Source organism: Rhamphochromis longiceps, linkage group LG2 (genome assembly GCF_057381845.1).
Source record: "Rhamphochromis longiceps isolate RC_006_pf linkage group LG2, R_longiceps_female_GT1.1, whole genome shotgun sequence".
NCBI lineage: Eukaryota > Metazoa > Chordata > Actinopteri > Cichliformes > Cichlidae > Rhamphochromis > Rhamphochromis longiceps.
The window spans coordinates 23,750,054-23,772,075 of record NC_140558.1 but is presented as its reverse complement, the minus strand read 5'-3'; the positions used below and the strand labels follow the sequence as shown (position 1 = coordinate 23,772,075).

General features: G+C 42.3%; 1 protein-coding gene across 1 annotated transcript in view; it reads right to left on the bottom strand.

Annotated features, from left to right (window-relative positions):
* il1rapl2 (interleukin 1 receptor accessory protein-like 2) overlaps positions 1-21,749 on the bottom strand; it is a 506,271-nt gene extending 484,522 nt beyond the window's left edge. Inside the window, exon 1 of the mRNA XM_085419351.1 lies at positions 21,618-21,749. The gene's annotated coding sequence lies outside the window, so the exon portion shown is untranslated. The remainder of the gene's footprint in view (positions 1-21,617) is intronic.
* Positions 21,750-22,022: the final 273 nt, after the last annotated feature.

The following is a 22,022-nucleotide window of genomic DNA, read 5'->3' as shown; positions in this document are numbered from 1 at the left end:
AAATTCAGAGATCCATATTTTTTGAAGTTGTCTAAAACCATAACACTCATAAATCCTTCTGATAGTCTGCAATCTAGCCAAGTGAAAGTAGAAATGTGTTGCGTCTCCCTCCTTCTCTCCATTAATAAAGCCATGGCTGCTATGAAGAGAGGCTGACGGAGATAAATGGAGGGTGAGAAGAAGGAAAGTGCGAGGGAGGGAAAGAAAAGAGAGCTCAAGAGCAGGACACTTGGGGATGGAAGAAGCATCCATTGTTTGTTATTTTTGCTGGTGCACATACTCCGTTTCTATTTTCTGGTAAGCTGAGAGGAATGAAAACCAAGAGTCCCAGAGGACAGCAAGGTTAACCTGTCGTTTTAAAGTCTGCATGCACTCGTACACATTTATACTCAGGCTAGTACTCTACTGAACATCTTGTGAATCGTTGTGAGGATAAAATATGTAGGAATTTTAAAGATTTTCTATATATTTACAGTAGCTAATATGTAAATAAGCTGTCTAAACTAAATAAAAAATCAAATAAAACGCTGAGAACCTGCATCCAAATGCAATGATAAAGTTAAATGTGGGTCTTGATTTCTGAATAAGTAAATGTACCAACGCTGGCACTTAGCAGGCTGTGACTGTGTTGTGCCTGTTAGCTTCAATTGCTCCACTGTTGATTTGAAGCTTTTCAAACTGGCTGTGACATCTATAATCCCTGTTGATTTAAATTTAGTTGTAGCTCTCTTTGATCACAGCCAGGCCTTGACACTTTCGTTTGAAACTGCTAAGAAGTATATATTTAACCTTGTCTAAGGTTCACATGCTAACTTAGCCCGGTTCAATCCAGGTGATCATCATTATCAGCACATGAAAACCGCTGTTGGTGCAGGATGAGAAGACTGCTGAAGTTGTGCAGCCCATCATGCTTAAAGCAACCAGTTCAGCTGCTGAAAGATAAGAACACCAGAGGCCCGTCTTCATTTGGGATTTTTGAATGTACAGTGGTTTCTTTAGAAAACATGATTCATTTCAGATTCTAAAACGGGGTTGGCTTTGTATTCCAACCAGTGAAACCTGGGCGTAAAAACTCGGATAACTTACTGTCCTTCACTCACGAGAAAGCAGAGCCCACATCTGTGGTGCTGCACATTTTAGCCCATTTTACAACATTTTACATAAAATTATAGAAAAGCTCACAGTGAGAAAATCCACTTTCAAATAAATTTGGTTTGAGACACTTTCACAATTCAATCACCTCCACTCTCCCACTACATGACAGCATTAGTCACTGGGAAGAGTTCATCCCAAGGCTGTATTACTTCAGCACACTTTTAAAAAGCCCTCAAGTTAGTCCAGAAAACACAGGACTGTGCAGCCAGCATCTGCAGTGATTTATTCTGATGCTAGAAGCACAGATGGATGTCTTTTCTAGGGCAGTAAAACATTATATATAAATGATATTTCAAAGTTAGTTTGGTAAAAAAAAAAGAAAAAAAGAAAAAAGAAACCACTTTGATTCTTTTGCGTCCTTCCTGATACAAAGGAATCTAACCAGAGACATTTTGCTTGATGGGCAAATATGTAAATGACTGCACAACGAGCCACTGTAACAAATTACAAGGCAACATTGATTTGCTACATTGTAAGCTATTTTGTAACTTTTCAATATTTTACTTTTTTTTTTTTTTTAACATTTTTTCATATTATTTTTGGCTAAGTTATTTTTAACTGTCTGTGTTTGCTGTACATGTCCAGCAAGCACTGTATTTATTTCTATTTTTTACATTATCACAAAACTATGTGATTTTACTTATAGAAGCAGTAGTAGTAGGGGAATGATAAGGTTAAGGCTAAGAATTTGGGAAAGGATGAGATCTTCTTTAAATTCTTAAAATAACACATTTTCCTATATTTCATCTCACAGAGCCGTATGCAGTAGTAGCTATATCAACAAGTTGGAGCTCTCTTATGCCCGGACACCTTTGACTGCACCATTCACTTACAGCTGCATTAAGCTTAACACACCAGTTGAACAATTACACTTTCTGCATAAAAGCTCAGGCACCAATGAATTCTGCAAATTGTTGGAACATGAATGACAGCAGTGTCAAACATCTGAAGCACAGGTAAAATATGTAAAGTACAGTGATTGACTGGAGACCAAGAAAAGCTCTGCAGTGTGCTCAAACAGATGCCATGAGCCTAATAACAGCCTTTAAAATTGCGTGTGCAACAAAGTAGAATCAGCAGATAAACATGTCGAATCAGTTCTGCACGACGCTGATCTTTGCCATATTATGGCTGCTGCTTTAGCAGGCTGGAGTTGCACTGTTGCTGCTGTGTACACTATTCCTCTATTTGATCAGAATCCATAGGGATTGGCCTGTCAGACCATGTTAAGTCAACTAAGGGGAGGCTACACACATTAGTAGATGTGCTGAAGGCTGAACTGGAGAGTCACAGTGAGAAGAAGGAGGAGGAGGAGGAGGAGTGAGGGTCTAGAGGATAAGGCAAATTAAATAACACATAAAGGGATGAAAGGGCTATGAAATAGTTCCATTTCCTATCCTTTATATTTTTAATATTATTTCACTATGCAGCATTTACAACCCCTATACAGCATTCAGATTCAGCTGAACTCAGAGATTTTGCACGTACCAGGGTGCAGGCAAGTGAATGGTAGAAATACTGACTGAGGGGGAGAAGATGATGCTGACAGCAAAGATAAAATAGAGCAGAGGTAGGAGGGTGAGAAAAGCAGCAGTGAACACTTGTAGAATTGTGTCAACATAACCTCCAGTCTTCAAAGTGATCTTCGTAAAAGTGATGTGTTTTCCTTTAAAATAAGTTCATCTGTTTATTATGGCAGTCAGCTCACTCAAATACAGTTATACAGAAAGCTGTCACTAATTTTAACAAATGTGCAGGCATTTAAATGTACAAAAAAGGATTGGGTTAGGTCATCTTATTGCACAATAAAATCAATTATAAAATCAATTATAAAATCAATGCAGATCATTGACCTTAAAAACTACCAAATTAGCCAAACGCATTTAACTCACAAGATAAATTTACCAGTGCCGAATGTCCTTGTTTTTTAACACCTTTTCAATCTTCAGCTCTCTGTATAATGCTCCTGTGAATGCTGTGATGGTGGCGTGCATCGCACCAACCATTCGTTATTGAGTGGAGCTCACTTTTACTATGGTTCTGGTAAGATTGTCATATTTGATCAACACCTCAGTGATATTTACCTTCCTTACGAAGTAAGTGAATTGACCCAGAATTATCTGAGAGGCAGCCTTGATAAGGGCTGTTTGAATCTAATTGAATTTAAATGCAAATTACCTCCTATAGCATACAGTATACAATAGATCATGCTTGGTGAAAGGAGGTAATGCTATAAATCAGAGCAGTGCACCATATTACTGGCCATGAAATTAAATGATCATCATAAGATAACTTGTGCACATCATCATAAATGATAAATTACAGAGTAAAATCACCACTATATGTCAGTAGATTGTAGACTGTGGTCAACTAAATTCTGTTTACCCCTCCCGATTCAGTCCTGGCTATGGTGGCTCCTGTAGGACAAACAGCTCTGGCTGCCGTTCCCCTGTAGTGACTGTAGGCTCCCAGTCTGCTGTTTAACTTGGGTGTCCATACACTGTGTGCACAATTATTTGTGCACACAGTGTAATCCTCAAAAATACTAATCAAGTTGTATTTTTGAGGATTATTTTTATTATTGAACAACTCCAGTGCTCTCAGTCAATCCAAAATGTTAATGAACCTAAACCTGAATGTTTAGGAAAGTAAAAGTGAGGTTTTGTCTTTCTTAAGAGAATATATATATGAGCACAATTATTAGGCAACTATTAATGTGCAGAAGTTTTATGCAACAAACTGAAAAAACAAACATTTTCCCATCTCACTAGTTTATTTTCATCTGTGAACATGAGAATAATAAAAATACTCATAATGTACATATTAACATTTCTGACATCAGTGACCAATATAGCAAACCCTTCTTTTCAATAACATTTTGCCTGAGGAAGAGAGTATATATAGAGTGTTCATCTCCTTAGGCCACACCCTCATTCATCAGGCAAATACACATCACCTGATATGCTTAAATCCAATAAGCACTCAAGTTTATACAGCTTGAAGTTGGAAAATATGCATAAAAATGATGATATGGCCAAAATACTCTTTTGCCTAATAATTGTGCATACTGGGCGTCCACTTCTATTTACTCTCTAGGAGTAGGAGGAGTTTACAGGAGGCTGTAAAACTTTGGCGCTGATAGCTGCTGTTAGCTGTCATTAATAAAATCATCTTCGAAATTTATCTAACACTGTGGGACACACAGCAAAAACAGCTCTCATGATGTGAGAATGTAATTTAACAGGGGTTTTTTAGAACTTTCAAGCCTAACATTAGCTTGTAACCAGCTGTTGTTGCTGTTTAACTGATGTGTTGTCAGTTAAGTGCGACATAGTTGTAAATAAATAGGCATGTTTATGCACGTTTTCATGTGTTAGAGCCCTGACTTCATTTCAGGAGATGAGGTTTGAGGAGGATGGTGTGGAAATGAGAGCAGTGGTGGAGAAGGACAAAGACCTAATGAAAATGTACATGTAGAAATATCAGATAATCATACACAGTTTGAAAGAGCTATTTGTGATCTATAACTAAAAGTAACTTATGAGGTGTACTATGTGCTCTAGCAACATACATAAAACGTGACTGGGTAGAATGCCGATGTCCATCCTGGCCACTGTCTTCAGGAGTAATCTTGCGCCCACTCTGGATTAATTAGGTTTATGACAATGTGCCTGTTTGTTGGAAAACGATATTACGCACTATCATCATCATCATGAGTGCTGAAAGCCTTCACCCTTTAAAACCAAGCATATCATATTCAATACATGACTTTTAGAGACTTCTACATCATCAGTGTGATTTTTAGTCTCCCTGAAAAATCTAAATAAATTCTAAATCACACATGTTTAAGAATAAAAAAATTGTCAGAAGGTTCAATAAAAACTATTTTTTTAAACTCTTTGAATTTTTTGGCAATTTTTTCATGGTTCAGGCTTTAAAAAAGAAAATATCTGGCTCCCATCAAAATGTTGGGAGAAAATATAACTAAACAGGTGGGTGAGCAATAATTTCACTAACAGTTTTTATTCTTTCATTAAATACTTCTGACATGGTTATCCACTTCTCCAGAGCAAATTATCTAAGTGCGGTTAGATTCCGTTGTGATTGTCGTTTCCTAACTCCTAATGAATTCTCCTTTAGTTCTTTCACTGACATTTGCTATAAGGTCAAGACTGTGTTTAAGAAGGATGTCGTGTTTTTGACTATTCAGCCAAAACCTGTGGCTTTATTTGTAGGGAGGGGCGTCTACAACCCAGACCGGCTAGCACTGAGGTTCAGCAGATTTACCTCTGGATGCTTTACCACTACAAGCCCACCAACATCATCACCATCATTCAGCGAACACACAGCAAACAAACATCGAATTAATTATTATTACAGATTAGGGTTTTGTGTAATCAGCTCTGTTTAACCCCAATGGATCTCTTTTCATTTACACAGAAGAGAAACATTAGAAATTCATGAAGTGAACACACACACTTTCTATTTCTACAGAAACCCTATTTAACCATATCCCTATTTCTTGGAGACAGGGAATGATGTAACGTGAATAAAAACAATCATTTGTGTCCCAGTTCTTTAGAGTAAATGCCTTTAAGCCATACATGGAGTTTCTTGGAATTCCCTATGTAACCGGTGTGATTCTGCGTTGTGTCTGATAAAAAAGGTAAAAGAAAGAAAGACCTCCAAGTAAATAATTTGCCCACTCCAGCTCCTCTCCCACAGGGGAATTGTAGAAAAAGGGGAGAGGCAAAAGGGGTACACTGTATTTATAGTATTGCACCAAAGAAGAAGAAAAGAATGAGGAGAGGCTCTAACTGATAATGAACACAACTACAGGCTTGGAGGTCCTAAAAGTCAGGTATAAAAGGAGAAGTTTGGGGGTTTAGAACACATTTTGTGTAATTATAACAATGTTATTTATGACTCTGTTACATTCACCCCCCAAGAATTACACAAAATCCTAAAGGGTACACCAAAAAAAAAATATAAACCCACAATAACAGATACAGTGGCCTCAAACAAATTCACATCACATATACAATGAATTAGATCAGCAACATAGCTTCCTCCAAGGAGGATAAGAGACCTGAGACCTGCTCGGCGCCTAGCAAGGTCCCAGGACTTTCTATAGACAAAATGAGGTGCCATTTACACCACACAAAACAGGCCATAATATCTATGGGCGTCACTATCAGACTGCACAGACTGACAAAATACAATGAACTCTGTGCCTGTATTATTCTTTTCCAAAAACAATAGCAATGAAAAACATACAGAAATAAGCAAATTCACACATCAATAACCGCTGCTTGAACAGGTTCAACACCAAGGAGTGTTTCAAGTTGAGCCATTGATTCAATCAAGCGACGAACTGGTTTAATGATTCTACCAAAACGTGTGGTAAGTCCTTGATCCACGTCCACATTTTTGGGTTCAAGAGAATGAAAAGTGTGGGACGGGAAAGCAGCAGGGGAGCCTGGGGAGGCTCCATCACCAGCCAGCCCACCAAGATCAGAAACACCCATTATGGGAGGGGTCCCATGAACGCCATCTTCGACCGGGTCAGCGGCAGATTGCTGATGGATCCATGATAGTGTGCGGTCATCACACTCGCCAATGCTGGAGACGGAATCCACAGTCCAGGTGGCAGGAGGTACAGCTCCTGTGCCCCCAAAAGATGTCACAGACCCATCCAGGTCAGACTCAGCGGGGCCACTTACAACGCTCACAGCAGGATGTGCAGCATCGTCATTCAGTGTTGTGTCCAAGGGCAAAAAGTTAACTTGAAGGAGCAGGTTGCGATGCACCACACGCTCATGACCTTCTTTGTCTCTGATACGGCAGATGTGAAGAGCAGGATCCAAGTCAACTACCGTGTACACAACAGGTTCCCATTTGTCAGAGAGCTTCCTTTTTCCTCTGACTCCCTTGTTTGCCAACAACACCTGGTCCCCTAGTGAAAGAGGCAGACCCTTCACTTTTCTGTTGTACTGGTCAGACTGGTGTCTCTGCTCCATTGTGCTGTGTTCCTGGGCTCGGAGCATGGCAGAGCGCAGGTCATCCATCAGTGACTTGACATAGGTATCATAGTCACAAATGGTGTCATCATGAAGGACATCCCGAAACATGAGGTCAACTGGCAACCTTGGCACCCTCCCAAACATCAGGTAGAATGGCGCAAAGCCGGTGGTCTCGTGTGCCGTACAGTTATACACAAACGTCATGGACTGTATCATCTGCGGCCATTTCTGCTTACATCTGGGGGGGAGGGACCGTAACATGTTTCCAAGGGTGCGATTAAATCTCTCTGTGGTACCATTACCCATGGGGTGGTATGGTGAAGTGTGGGATTTGGCAACACCACCCAAAACCAGAAGCTCTGCAAGCAGCTCACTCTCAAAACTAGCTCCCTGGTCAGAGTGAATGCGCTGAGGGAAGCCATACACACAGAAGAATCCATCCCAGAGCTTTTTAGCGACTCTCTTAGCTGTCTGATCCTGGCATTGGAATGCATGTGCTAATTTTGTGAAGTGGTCAGTAATCACAAGGACATCCACAGACTTGTTGTTGCTGTCCTCAGCTGACCAGAAGTCAATGCACACAAGTTCCAGTGGAGCACAGGTCTTAATGCTTTCCAACGGGGCCCTAGCTGCTGGCTCTGGGGTCTTGCTGAGAACACACCTGCGGGAATTTCTCACATCCTTCTCCATATCATACCAGAAAAAACGCTGACGAGCCAAGGAGAGTGTGCGAGGTTGACCTTGATGACCAGCATTGTCGTGTATGCCAGACAGCACCACTTGTTTTAGGGAGTCAGGTACCACAAACTGGAATCTCTTGTGTTTGGTCAGTGGGTCCCTCACGACTCTGTAGAGGACACCATTGAGGAATGTGAGCTTATCCCATTGTTTCAGGAGCCGCAACGTATGTTGGTTCTCATGACAGCGCTCACGTCTGGAGGGTCTGCGCTTACGCTCAACATAGCGGGCTACTCTGGAGATCACAGGATCCCCTGTTTGATGAGACAGGAGATCAGCACGGGACAGCGCATGAGTAACATCACAGTTAGGTGGACTGATGGAGGTTAGGTGACCAGCGAGGGATGTTGCACGCTGGCGAGAAGCAGACTCCCACTCACAGAGCGAAGACATGAGAGAAGACACGTCATCAGTTGACAGAGACACATCAAGCACAGCAAAGGGTGGAGCACTGCGTATCGATTGAGGTTGACAGGTCAAACGGAAGGCATCTTGGACACTGGCATCTTTCACACCACTGACTTGCTCTAGCAGCTCAAAGTAGGGCTCCGACAGGAGCCGCTGGGCCAACGGCCTCACAAACGGTTCCCTGCTCAGGGTGTCTGCCACAATGTTCAGCTTTCCAGGAACATATTTGATCTCAAAGCAGTATGGTGCAAGCTTAGAGACCCAACGCTGTTCACAGGCATCCAGCTTTGGCTTAGTCAGAATGTATGTGAGAGGATTGTTATCAGTCCAGACAGTGAACCGATGACCCTTGAGCCAGTGGCTGAACTTATCGCACACAGCCCACTTCAGAGCCAAAATTTCGAGCCGGTGTGCTGGGTATTTGGCCTGACTGCGGCTGAGAGACTTACTAGCAAAGGCTATAGGTCTTGCTCTCTCCTCACCAGCTGGCACCTGGGATAAGACAGCACCCAGCCCATCCATGGAAGCGTCAGTTGAAAGGATGAATGGCCTCTCAAAATCAGGATGTGCCAGCACCGCACAGCTGAGGAGTGCACCTTTGAGTCCCTCAAATGCTTTCTCACAAGCAGGAGTCCAATCTTGAGGGGTGAGCTTGCGAAAAGTTCCAGGTTTCCGACTCCCATGGCAGCCTTTAGTCCTCTTCTGACCGGCAGTTAGAGCAAAGAGTGGCTTCGCAATACGAGAGCACCCTGGAATAAAATGCTGGTAAAACATCACCATGCCAAGGAAGGATCTCACTTTCCTCTGAGAAGGGGTGCAACCGTCACCATCCATAAGGTCAGTCTTCTGAAAATTGGCGATAACCCTCACTTTATCCTGATCAACCGAGACACCACCAGCATCCACGACATGACCCAAAAACCTCACAGAGCGTCTGAGAAAGTGACATTTTTTCTGCGCCAGCTTCAGATTGCTGGTCCTCAGGCGAGAGAAAACAATCTCAAGACATCTTAGGGCCTCCTCTTCTGAAGGCGCAAACACCAGCAGGTCATCAAGATAACACAGGAGGCTGGAAAAGTTCAAATCACCAAAGATGCTGAGCATCATCCGCATGAAAGATGCTGGGCTGTTGCATAGACCCTGGGGAAGTCTGTTGTACTCATACAGGCCAAGAGGTGTAGTGAAAGCAGTGTACCGTCTGTCAGACTCATGGAGGGGAACGTTGTAGAACCCAGATGTGAGGTCCATGGTGCTGAAGAAAGCATTCCCACCAAGGGCAGCAAGACAGTCAGCCTGATGGGGCAGTGGGTGAGCATCCTTAATGGTTTTGGCATTGAGCCAGCGGAAGTCAGTGCATATCCTCAAGTCACCTGACTTCTTCCAAACCATTACCAGTGGCGAGGCGTATTCGCTGGTGGACTTACTGATGATGCCTTTCATCTCCATGTCTGACAGCACCTCTCGCAACTTGTGATAGTGAGCCGGGGGTACTCTGCGATAGGGAAGCCTGAAAGGGCGGTCGTCAGTGAGGTGGATACGATGGACAAAGTCTTTCACCTCACCACAGTCCAGTTTGTCTCTAGAGAACACATCTTGGTAAGTCAACACAAGCTCCACCAATTTCCTCTTCCACCCATCTGACACTTCACAGCCCTCAATATCAATGTCAGCCAACCCAGCATCTTTGAGTAGCTGTGCAGAGTCAGGCACAGAGTCTGATGAGGGGGGAAAACTGGTATGCTGGTCAGTCAGAGTCTCGCAGAGACCTTGAGTGATGGGCAGGTCCTCCACAGCAATACAAGGAAAGACATCCGCAATCTTAGCATTGCGACGAAGTGTCACAGGGCTCTCTGTTGGGTTAAGGACTTTCATAGGGACCCAACGATCTCCCCACATGGGTGTTATAATGCGCCCCACCATTATGTTCTTTGGAGTGGAACGGGCTGACGTGGGTTCCACAACGACAGTACTTCCTGGAGACACGAGGGCAGAAGGTGGCAGCTTTCCCCAAACTACATATTCTTTTTGTGGCAGGAGAGTGACACTCTTCCGCAACCTGACTGTACCTACTTTATCTGGCAACACAGGAGCAGACCACCGTGAGATACAGCTCAGCAACTGCAGGAAGTCTTCACAATCAGTGCCAGTGTAATTGGAGTTAATAAGCTCCCAGTACTTTGTATCAGCCTTCATCTTCTGAATGATGGGCCGGATCACATTGCTCCCCACGATGAGCTCATCTTTTTGCCCAGGAACCACAAATGTTGGTACAAGAAACCTAGTCCCATATACTTCAATGTCCAAATCATAGATGCATTTCGGTTGTGTGAGAAGGCCACCGCAACCAACCAGCACCACATTTTCAGGGATATGCTGCGGAATCAGAGCAACACCAGCGGCTCTTAGCTTGCTATCAGCCTCTTCACTTAGTGTGCATGACATACTTCCTGAATCAAGCATGCTTGTCAGGGAACACCGGCCACTGACCGACACTGGAGTGTAAAACAACTCACTAGCCCTGCCAACTCTTTGTGAACCCATAATAACAGTCTTCTCATCAGAGAGGCTACTACAGCAGTTAACATATATGGCTTCTGGGTCTGTTGCATTTCTGAGGGTTTCATCAACACTGCCCATGCTACCCCTCTCGTTACATGGGCTGGCTAGTTTAAAGCAGCATCGGTGGGAGGAGGGACTGAAACGCTTGGTTTCTGGTGCAACTGTGAGCATTCACGCCTCATGTGTCCAGGGTCAAAGCAGCTGTGGCATAGCTTGTACAGCCTACAATGCACATGGGTTGTGTGTTCATGTGAGCCACACACTCTGCACGAAGCACGATGAGCATTGCGGTGCCCATGGGAATGACCTGTGGGTTGTGGGCACCTAGGACCAGTGGCTAGTGATGCAGTGCACATGGACAGAACCTTGTCAAACAGTGCTACCATCTGTTGAACACCTGGCTCAGCTGGAGGAGACTGTGGCTGGGTGGGGGCTGGCTGGTGCATAGAGTTAAGAGAGGATGTGATATTTTCCCCAATTTGCTTTGCTAAGTCAGTGATCAAGCTGCTCAACATGTCACTAGTGACAGCCTGGGTGTGTGTTTGGCGTTCGCAAGCAGCTGGTGTGGAGCTAGCTGCTGGCATTAATGGTGAGTGCATCACTGGCTGGTCTACAGTGTCGGCACCAATACCCGGGACTACTGGCCTACCCCTCCCAAAAAACTTTGGAGCAATCTGATGACCCCTCCCCAAACCAAAGGTCATATTACTCCCCGCAGAGAACAGATCAGGCAAAGCGCTATCCACAGTTTCCTCACTTAACATGTTGGCCCAAGTGAGATATCACTGTTCAACAGCAAAAAAAAAACGAGCCTAACCCCCACACACAATTATGCAAAACTTCACAAAACAATGAAATGTGGGGAGAAGAAAAAAAACATCAAAGAATCAAAACACCATAGAAAATAAAATGTTGTTTTCTCCTCTCAATTAAAACAGGCTGTAAAAGCCAATATCAATAGAGAAAAAAAAATTACAATCCGTGCCTGTATAATTTGAGGCAACAATATGAAACAGTGACAGAAATGATCACCTACGTATTTGCCCTTTAAGTTCACACGTGACAGAGATGCCTGCAAGCCAAATTACGGGGCATCGATCACACACGCGATATAAAAACCTGTGAGTCAAAGCGCAGGGCACAGGATTCTAGCACACAGCTGCAGAGAGGAGGCGGGAAAACAGCGGCAGCAGAAGGAGGAGGGGTGGATCGCGGATTGGCGATGTGACGGGTCAGCGGCACCAAGTGTAACCGGTGTGATTCTGCGTTGTGTCTGATAAAAAAGGTAAAAGAAAGAAAGACCTCCAAGTAAATAATTTGCCCACTCCAGCTCCTCTCCCACAGGGGAATTGTAGAAAAAGGGGAGAGGCAAAAGGGGTACACTGTATTTATAGTATTGCACCAAAGAAGAAGAAAAGAATGAGGAGAGGCTCTAACTGATAATGAACACAACTACAGGCTTGGAGGTCCTAAAAGTCAGGTATAAAAGGAGAAGTTTGGGGGTTTAGAACACATTTTGTGTAATTATAACAATGTTATTTATGACTCTGTTACACCTACATTTATTTCATGATTTCTAAAGCACTTGCTGCTTGCTTGGGATTCGTACATTTAAGGCTTAACTATAAACTCGTCAACACGTACACACACAAAAAAATGGAAAACTTACACGGTACTCATTGTGACAACTAAATCTCCTTTATACTGATCATTTACGGTTAAAGTCTATTGCTTGTTTAGACAGAGGGGTTTAAATGCAGGATGTCGTTTATCTTCTACCAGAACAAATGTAACGTGAAACAGCCCAGCAGCAAAATAAAATACTCTGCTGTTGCTCTGGTGCCAAGGTGTCTTCAACTTTTTTTCTCCACTTAGGACAAAGAAGAAAAATGCAGTCTCACTCTGGGATCCAGTCTCATTAAAGCATAATGCCTCTTTTATCAAGTGACTCCGTGCCAGAAAGAGGCCGTTGACCAAAATGTCTTCCACAAAGAGAGTTAATAACTGTGTGTACTTTCTGGAAACACTCAACTTTCTACACCAGCAAATGGTATTTCTGCTTTCTAACCCTGATGGACAGAACGTACGTTGCCCCACAAATATCTATGTCAGTCTTTCTGCTGAGGTTAGTTAGTGAAAGTCAGCACTCTCACTTCAACAGCACTTTGAGGTCATCACGTAGAGCACACCAACATTCAACTGGATCATCTTGATTTAAACCTTCACGTCAGCAGGCCCCCACCCTGTCGATGATGAGTAAGACTCTGAGTCACCGAATCTTTATCAACTGTGGGGCGCCAGTCTGAGCTGAGGCTGACCTCCAGAGACATGTGAAATGACCTGCCGGCAACATAATAGTTTCATAACAATGTGCTTTACTATTATTCATAGTAGCAGAAGTGGATGTAGTGCTAGAGGTGGCCGCTTTGAGAGCTTAGTCTGAATGTTTTGCAGTTTGTCCCTATGGGCAGAGGTTGACTCCTCTCTGAAAGCCGGAATGAGGAGAAGTTCAATTTAACCTCACCCAAACCCTCCTCGCGTGGCACATGGGAAGTGATGCATCATGCTGGCATCTGTGATTCTGTGCGCATGATATCTTAAAGTTACACCACGGGTGGAGAAATGATCTGATTAGATTTTGGAGGACCTCGCTGTATAAATTTACAAATTAATGAGGAAACACATAAAGTAGGTTTAAATTGATATTGCACATTTATTATTTAAAGACAAATGTGAAAAAAATATGTCTAATGAACTAAAAGGCCTGATGAGCAGCAAATTGTTACATCTTAAATACAGCAGAAGTGTAGAGTAGTTTGCCAGCGCTTGCCTGGATCCACACTTGAAATCTACCCACTCCAATAATTTCTCTGAAACAGTGTGTTCGAACTTAAAAAAATGGTCTAATAAACACAGTGGGAAGACTAACAATTAGCCATTAGCACCATGAGTAGGATTAAAACAGCTGTCAAGCTGTTGTCGATTGCTATCAAGCTGTGCGCTGAAACAGGGATATTTCAAATGACCAGTGCTTGCTGGTTTCTGGCCTGCCCAAGGCTATGACCATGTTGTTCTGGGATAGTACTTTGGCATGGTATGAAAGTACTTCAGAGTCAGATGGATATGCTGGCTATTAGATATTTGTCTGATACAGGAAGAGTTTTTTACTTCTTTAAAACATTTGCTGAAATTTTCAGAATTAAACTCAACTTTGCTTAAAAAACTTGTTAAAGCAAATGTCTAATCAGCCAATCACATGGCAGCAACCCAATGCATGTAGTCATGTTAACATGGTCAAAGTGGCCTGCTGAAGCTCAACCCGAGCATTACGTTTGGGAAGAAAGAAAAAATAGGCAAATTTGAATGTGGCTGGTTGCTCCACAACCATTTCTAGGGTTTACAGAGAAAAACAGAGAATATCCAGAGAGCAGCAGTTCTCTGAGTTGATGTCAGAGGTTAGATAAGAATGGCCAGACTGTTTTGATCTAAAAGTAACTCAAATAACTACTAAGTAACCAGTCGAGGTATGCATTGTTAAACCTGGAGGCAGATGAGCTACAGCAGCAGAAGTAGGTAAAAACATTTGTAGGGGATACATAGATATATAGAGAAAGGATGGGTTATGTAAAATGCTCCTGCCTGGGGGTAAAAACTTTGAGGTGGCTAGTCTTAGCTCTGATGCTCTGTAGGTGTTTTCCTAAGAAAAGAAATGAGAACAGACCATGTGCTATGTAGCTGGAGTCCTCTTTAATACTTTAATACTTAGCGCCTTCCATCTCTGGTGGTGGGTGTAATAATCCTGAAGCTGTGACGTTCCTGTTTCTGAAGCAGATTTTACTGATAACTCGGTTTGCAGAAATGCATCATCATTCCTGCTGTAAGGATGGGCTCTGTGGTAGCTCATTAGAAACTGGGTTTACATAGGTTACATGCAAATAGACTTTAGAGTAGGGGACTATGGCAGAAACTCGGTGGTGCTATGTAAGTTGGTTTTTACTTGTGCAGTCTGAGATGAGATGTTTCTCCTACGTCTCACTGAAGAGCTGGTCCAAGCACTAAAGATTGCTGACTAGCAAACTAGGCTAGCATAAATACACACCCACAGTTTGAACTTTTGAAGAACTATTCTAGTCTATCAGTTTTATTTAGCTGTTTGATTTGTATGATGTTTGCCACGGAAAAGGCAAAACCAGAGCAAACTAGCAACAGCAAAATTACAGCAGTGTCTCTCTCTTCTACCCGCTCATCACTGTAGAGTTGGCTAACATGCTAGGCCAGAGTAAAGACACAGAAACATTTTACATTTTTAAAGCTTTATATTTAGACATATGAGAGTAGCATTGATCTCCTTGTCTAACATTTCTGCAAATAGAATATTACTCAAATCTGTAAACCCTTCATTTCGGTTACCCTGAAATTTTTAATCACTCTTTTTATAAAGCAGAAAAATGTAACTCATATGTTGAAATGTTCTTTTAGGCTACATTCACACTGCAGGCGAAAGCGCATCTTTTCTGACCCTATGCGACCCATATCCGATCATGGTATGACAGTGTGAACAGCACAAATCCGATATTTTCAAATCCGATCTGGGTCACTTTCGTATGTGGTACTGAATCTGATACATATCTGATGTTTTAGAAAGCGACTGCTGTTTGAATGGTCATGTCGCATTAAATCCGTCTTTTATGTCACTGACACAAGACAGACGCCAATTATCAGCGCTGGAGAAGACATCACGAAAGCTTCCTGGACATCCAGTGAAACTGTTGGGAAGACAACGTTGGAGAAACGTGAACATTTTATTTGTACTGTATAATCTACAGATTCTGACAAATCTGCAACTATCCTTTGAAACACCGCTCCTCTCTAAAACAGCAATAAGGATCATTATTAGGCCAAATGTAAATAACAAAATAACTTTATAACTTAAAGCAAAATTGGGAAATGTAAAGTCCGAAACAAGTCTTTATATTAAGGCCTTCAGTCAAACAATACTGTTTGCTCTGAGTCTAAACAGAGCACGTTGTGTGTGACGTCGTCTTTTGTGCATGCGGCCGCTTGGAGCGTTTACACTAGAGCGCGTTTGCTGTCACATTTTATTTGTAGTGTGAACGAGCAGACAAAAAAATTGGATTTGATCAAAAAAATCGGAATTGAGCATTAACACCTGCAGAGTGAACGTAGCCTAAGTCTGATCATTCAGGCAGTGGAGCTGACCACTGCAGATTAAACACACTGAGTTTTCTTGTAATACAATCCAAAAGCATTTTTATTTAGACAAGATGGCTGTCTCTGAAAAAACATTACAAAAACTAAGAAAAGGTGAGCTATTTTTAAGTAGAACTGCAATACACAGAATATGCAAGTATACACATGCTACATGGGAGTTTCCACTTCTTTTATCGCAAAAAAGTGTTCTAATGTTTTTCATATATTCAATAAAGAATTAACCACGAGTCTGATGTATAACTGCTTCTTGCCACTGAACGAGTTCTTTCATATGACACAAAATAGGCTCCTTGATCATTTTATCTTGCATGAGATTAAATTATGCCAGATTTTCACTGAAGAATAAGGATTCCCACATTGTATGACAATACTTTGATCAAAGCTGCTCTTTGAAATGTTGCAATACACAAGTCATAATAATATCGCACATGCCATGCGGCATACGACTGATCAGAGGGTTCGATGTAAAACACAAGAGACAAATCCAGAGCGGAGAAGAGCAGAGCTCCAAATAAATCAAGCTCCGTGAAGCGGGTAAAGAGAAAGAAGAGTTAAACAAATAATTCGATTTTAGATGAACCCTTTAAGTCTTTGACTGATTTTTAATTTCCCCCTGAAGAGGTTGAGCATCCTAAATTCACAACTTTAAGGTCAAAAGTGAACATTCGTAGGTGTAGCTGCGTTCCCACGAAAGGTGAGATCTAAACAACGAGTTTGCAACTTGATTAATCAACCTGATAACAAGTGTTTTTCAGAAGTTTCTAAACCTTCTTACCTCCAAGAAGCTTCTATACTATGCTATATGCTACAATGCTATACCTGTTCAAGTCACAGCCTTTTCAGTTAGTTGCATATTAGTAACTGATATAGCCTGGTTCTTGTACTGGGACCTTTCTGGATTAGAAGAGTTTGTCATTGCGTACATGTTACACATGAATAAACATCAACTTTTAATTGCTGAAATCTAAATTTCATTCTTCACACTGGAAACGTCGTCCGCAGCAGTAGGTCCAGCTCACCCACCCCAGCCAAGGCCCTGGCTTACACTCATTCTCATTTAAAATCCATTCAGCTAGCGCTCCCTAATCCCACACTAGTTCTGAATACAGAAAAGAGTGGGTTCATGGTATCCTGCATATGTGCCTGTGCCTTTCCTGCAATTAAAGCTGACCAGCACACACAATGTCTTAGAAGTATATATGCAGCAGACTTTCATTTAACATTTATATTGTAAACTTAAGCTAGGCTTTGTGTAGAGAATGACTGAGTTATATGAAGGTTGCCCTGCATTGTGCACAAAACCCCCACAGTTCTCTATATGAACAGGCTTTACAGTCAAGAAGAACTCTAACAGTATTCATATATAAAACGTCTCTGCTTAAGCTTCTAAAGCATTGCATCTCCCATTTAAATCTTGAAAATGAAATTCAAGATCCAGTAAAACCCTAACTTTACATATTTCATATGTACATACAAAGCTTGCTAGAAGTGGCTTGATGTAGTCTACACATACAAATGGTAAGGACTCCAAACTGTCCTAAAATGTTTTGTTTCTTGTTCTCGAGTCTCCCTCATAAAGGAGAATTTTACTTATTTGAAACTGCCTGATTAAGATGTAATAAATCCAGCATGTACAATATGCTGTATACCAAGCTTGCCTGTACAAATAAAAGGCATTTCTATATAGTGGCTTTCCAAGTTATCTTTAAATGTTGTGTAATTGCAGAGGTAACACTTGTGAGCGGCTTCAAACTGCTCGGCTCACACCCAAGGCTGGGTTCACATGTAGGTTCAGGCAGCACAAGACCTTTGCTTAAGGTTGGGGAAAGATCACGTTTTCCAGTTTTAAATCAGACAATAAATGTTTCCACGTCCCCGGGTTAATGCTTAAACACAGACATAAAAACAGGCATGGAATCATCAGGTGTGTACAAATATTAAAATAAAGTGGATATTCTAGTATAAAAAATGTCTTAACCTTCAACGCATGTTGTGAGTTTTCATTTTTGCACTGTAGTGCTCCCACAGCAATAGCTTGAGGTGACTTTTGTTTGTGTTAGAGAATCTAATTCTTCACAGTCTGTCTTTGTCTTAAAGGAAATCCTTCCTCACTGCTGTTTAGGAAAGTGCCTGGAAAGAAGTTGTGAAGTTTGAAATCAACATCTTTTCCAACTTAAATCTGAGAAGATAATGCATAAATGTATAGCATAGAATAGTGTCCTCAACATCATCCCCTGTATATCTGTCTCACACTCGCTCTCATTCATCCCGCTGTCGTTCCAGCCAATCTTCCTCCTCCCATATATTTCCAGCATCTCTTCGTACCTCATCATCCCCTCCACAATTTATGACTCTCTCTCTCTCTTCTCTTCTTGCTTCATGTCTTTAAATCTGTTCTCTCTTCTTATTTCACTTTATCTCCTCTTCCCTCCTTGTACGAGTCTCCTTCCTCCTCAGCTCTTTTGCAAATCATTTTGTCCCTTATGGCAAAATTTCTCTTTTTTTGTAAGTGCAGAGCTATTATAGCTCAATGTTGACATTAAAAGTCTTTTTTCAGTTTGTACAGTATATTGCATCGTTTTAACAAGGATTCAATATATAACAGGTGCTCAACTGAATTAGCTTTGCCTCGAAACAATTATAATGGAAGAAACAGCAGCAATTCCCTCTGCGCTATACTCCTCCTCTCCCCTTCTTCCTCATCACCCCTCTTTTCTGCTCCTCTTCCAACTTTCCGTGGTTCCGCCGGCTGTAAGCGCGTTGTACTTCTTGCTACTGATCTTTAGTTTCATCCTTTTTTTCTCTTTTCTGTGTCTAAGTTTTCTCTCATTGCTGTCTCCAGAATCTGAGGGCAGCTAAACGCACTGACTGAAGCGTCGCAGAAAAGTGCACTTTTCAGGTATCTTGATCATTTTTACGCATGTACATAGAAGTGTGCGGTTCAACATTTACATATTTCAAATGTATCCAGCATTGTTTGGTGTCAAACTTGGTAAAGTTGCAGTTTAATTGGACTCAACAGGTTCAAATAAATCAATTTCTGACTTATATTTTCTCCAGTATCTCGAGTTTGCAGTTATGGTGAGATGAAAACAAAGCAGAAAGTTTCTCTAATCGGGCTGTGACCTGCTGATGAGGATAAGGATACATGATGCTTTTGAAAATTCTCCCAAGTCTTTCTAATCCATATAGCCCACGGTCGTTCGGCTTTACAGCTGTGAAGCTGTTGCCAAATGTGGGAATGTTTTATTCAGACGGAAAATTTACATGTGATGAAAATCTTTATACAGTAAATACCTTCCAGCTTTGGGCATGTCTACACACTTCCAACTTTTTAAGGGTATTTTCTACGACAGGCCAACTAGACTGAGCACAGTCAGGCGTTGAGTGAGATGGAAAATATGGGACTTTTTATTATGTTTTCACCTTTCTCTGATGGAAACATAATACTCCAATCAGCATTTATTCTGCTACCATTGGATGGATCTATTAAGGCCAAGTTACGTCCACTTTATGCAAGATGGTTTGGAATACCACTTAATGTGTCAGAGGCTCCACACCAACACACAAACAGAGTGAAGGTGTGCAGGGACAGGTTAGTTGTTGTTGCAGCTGGAACAGTTTGAGGGTTACACGGCTCAAATAATCTAAAATATCACAAGAGAAAAGTCTCAATAACATTACTAACATTAATAATCACGAGGGCCATTTACTGCGTAATGAGTTCTTTTACTTTGACAGCTTCGCTTGCAGGACTGTTCTGACACATCGCTGTAATGGATCTGAACATTCTCACCACTGCTCTTCTGTTGCCCCGATGTTTCTCCAGTACCTTCAATCTCCCATCTCTGCGCCCCTGCTGTAAATTACTCCCACCCCCTTCTCCATCTTTGTAATAGATGGCTGATGCTGGTCAGTGTGACAGAGTCGCCCTGCCGCCGGTTCATCTACCTGCTGATCAGATCTATATGACATCAGCTTCACACAATAAATCAGCGCGCACACCCCTGCAGTTTCTGGTGGGTGCACGGCCTCCGTCCATTCTGACGATTGATGCGCACCTTATTGCTAAACGCCCAATATAATTAAACTCCCAACATCCCACCCCGTGTGTGCGTGCGTGTGTGTGTGTGTGTGTGTGTGTGTGTGTGTGTGTGTGTGTGTGTGTGTGTGTGTGTGTGTGTGTGTGTGTGTGTGTGTGTGTATCCTGCTGGTGCATTGCAATGCACTCACATGCACAATTTGAATACACGTCTGTTCTTCCTTTTTCCTCTCACACAAAGTGTTAAAACTATAAACTCACACTTTCTGCCACTGCCTTCTGGCACTACACATCTTTTTTACATACACTTACACACGCACACAGTCTCTCTCTGTTCATCCTCACAGAGAGAGAGAGAGAGGGAATGGGGAGTGAGAGAGCACCTGCTTGTTTGTAAAGCACTCAGACAAACGGTCATCTGTGTTTGGGAAGACTTGAACAAATGGGAAAATTATACAGTGGAACCTAAACGACACTCTTTCACCCAAAGATGCATCGTCCCACGCAGCCGAGGAGACATTTTGGAGCATATCCAGTATTTTTTTGTTTGTTTGTTTTAATGCCTGTATTTGTTAAGAGCATATGATGAGTATACCTGAGCAGAAGGTAAATAAACTAGGACTTCAGAAATAAGTACTGGAGCTGCTAAAGAAGTGAAATAACCAGAGAGACACAATAAGATGCAAAACTTAAAGATCATAAGACATAAAAAAATGACCCCAAAGGGACCAGAGCGAGACAAACTGCCAGGTCACGCAAACATACAAAGAAAAGGACACAAATGACAAGCGCGTGTGCAACAAGACTGAGGTGGGAAGGAATAGCAAAGAAGGAGACAAGCGACGCAGAATAACGACCGCAAAGAGACCGCTGAGTCCTCTGCAACCTTAGAGACACGGATGTGAGTTCAGAATGAACAATATTTCCTGCTTGGATGCCGACTCTTTATATCGCACTACAACTCTGGCTGAGAGTCCCTGAGCTTCCCTGGAGGAAATGCGATTCACCCGCGATGTCCAGCTTTTAGCACACTCGTGTTATTTTATCCGCCCACGTGTACGCTGATGCATGAATAGCAGGCAGCCTGTTGGCCTTGCAGTGAGTTTAAAAACCAAAATTGTCCAATCAAAGTGTCAAAGCCTGAATTTGTATCCAATCAAAACGATTGTAACTAACGAATGGACGCACGTCCTAAATAAACGACACCCGTGTTCTCTCCCCCTTTCCTCGCGCGTAAAAATGCTCTTCTTCACCTGAGTCTCTCACCTCTGACAAACACACACACACGCGAGGATCAGGCGCACTCCCTGCTCTCTCGCTCTTTCTCTCTCTGTGACTCGCGCCCTCGCTATCTCGTATACTCGGCCAGCGCGCACACACACTCAGCACGAGAAGTAAACTCATCACCCGCACTCATTACGCGCACATAGGCGTTAAATCGGAGCGTGACATCCTCTTACCTGGTGTTTCAGAGGAACTAATCCTGAATCCAAGCAGATAACGGAATCTTGACCAGACACAAAGGTTAAAAAAAAATAATCCCAGCACTGGCTCTCTTTTCTTTCCTCCTCTCCAAAGTGACGGGACGATATAAGCGTAAATAAACAGCCGAAGAAGGTTGTTTTCTTCTCTCCTCTGCCCCCCAAAAATGAGATGTAGACCCTCAGACAGCCTCTCTGGCTATAAAAAGGAATAAAATCCCTTTTCCTCTTCTCTCCTTCTTTCTCCGAGATGTTGGTAGGATAAAGTCTCCTCCAATTAACCGCAGTTAGGCATCTCCCCCGCTCTCCCTCTCTCTTTCTCTCTAGCTTTCCTTTCCTTTCCTCCGCCCTCCGTGTATCCCGCTCCTTTCTTCCAGGACAGGA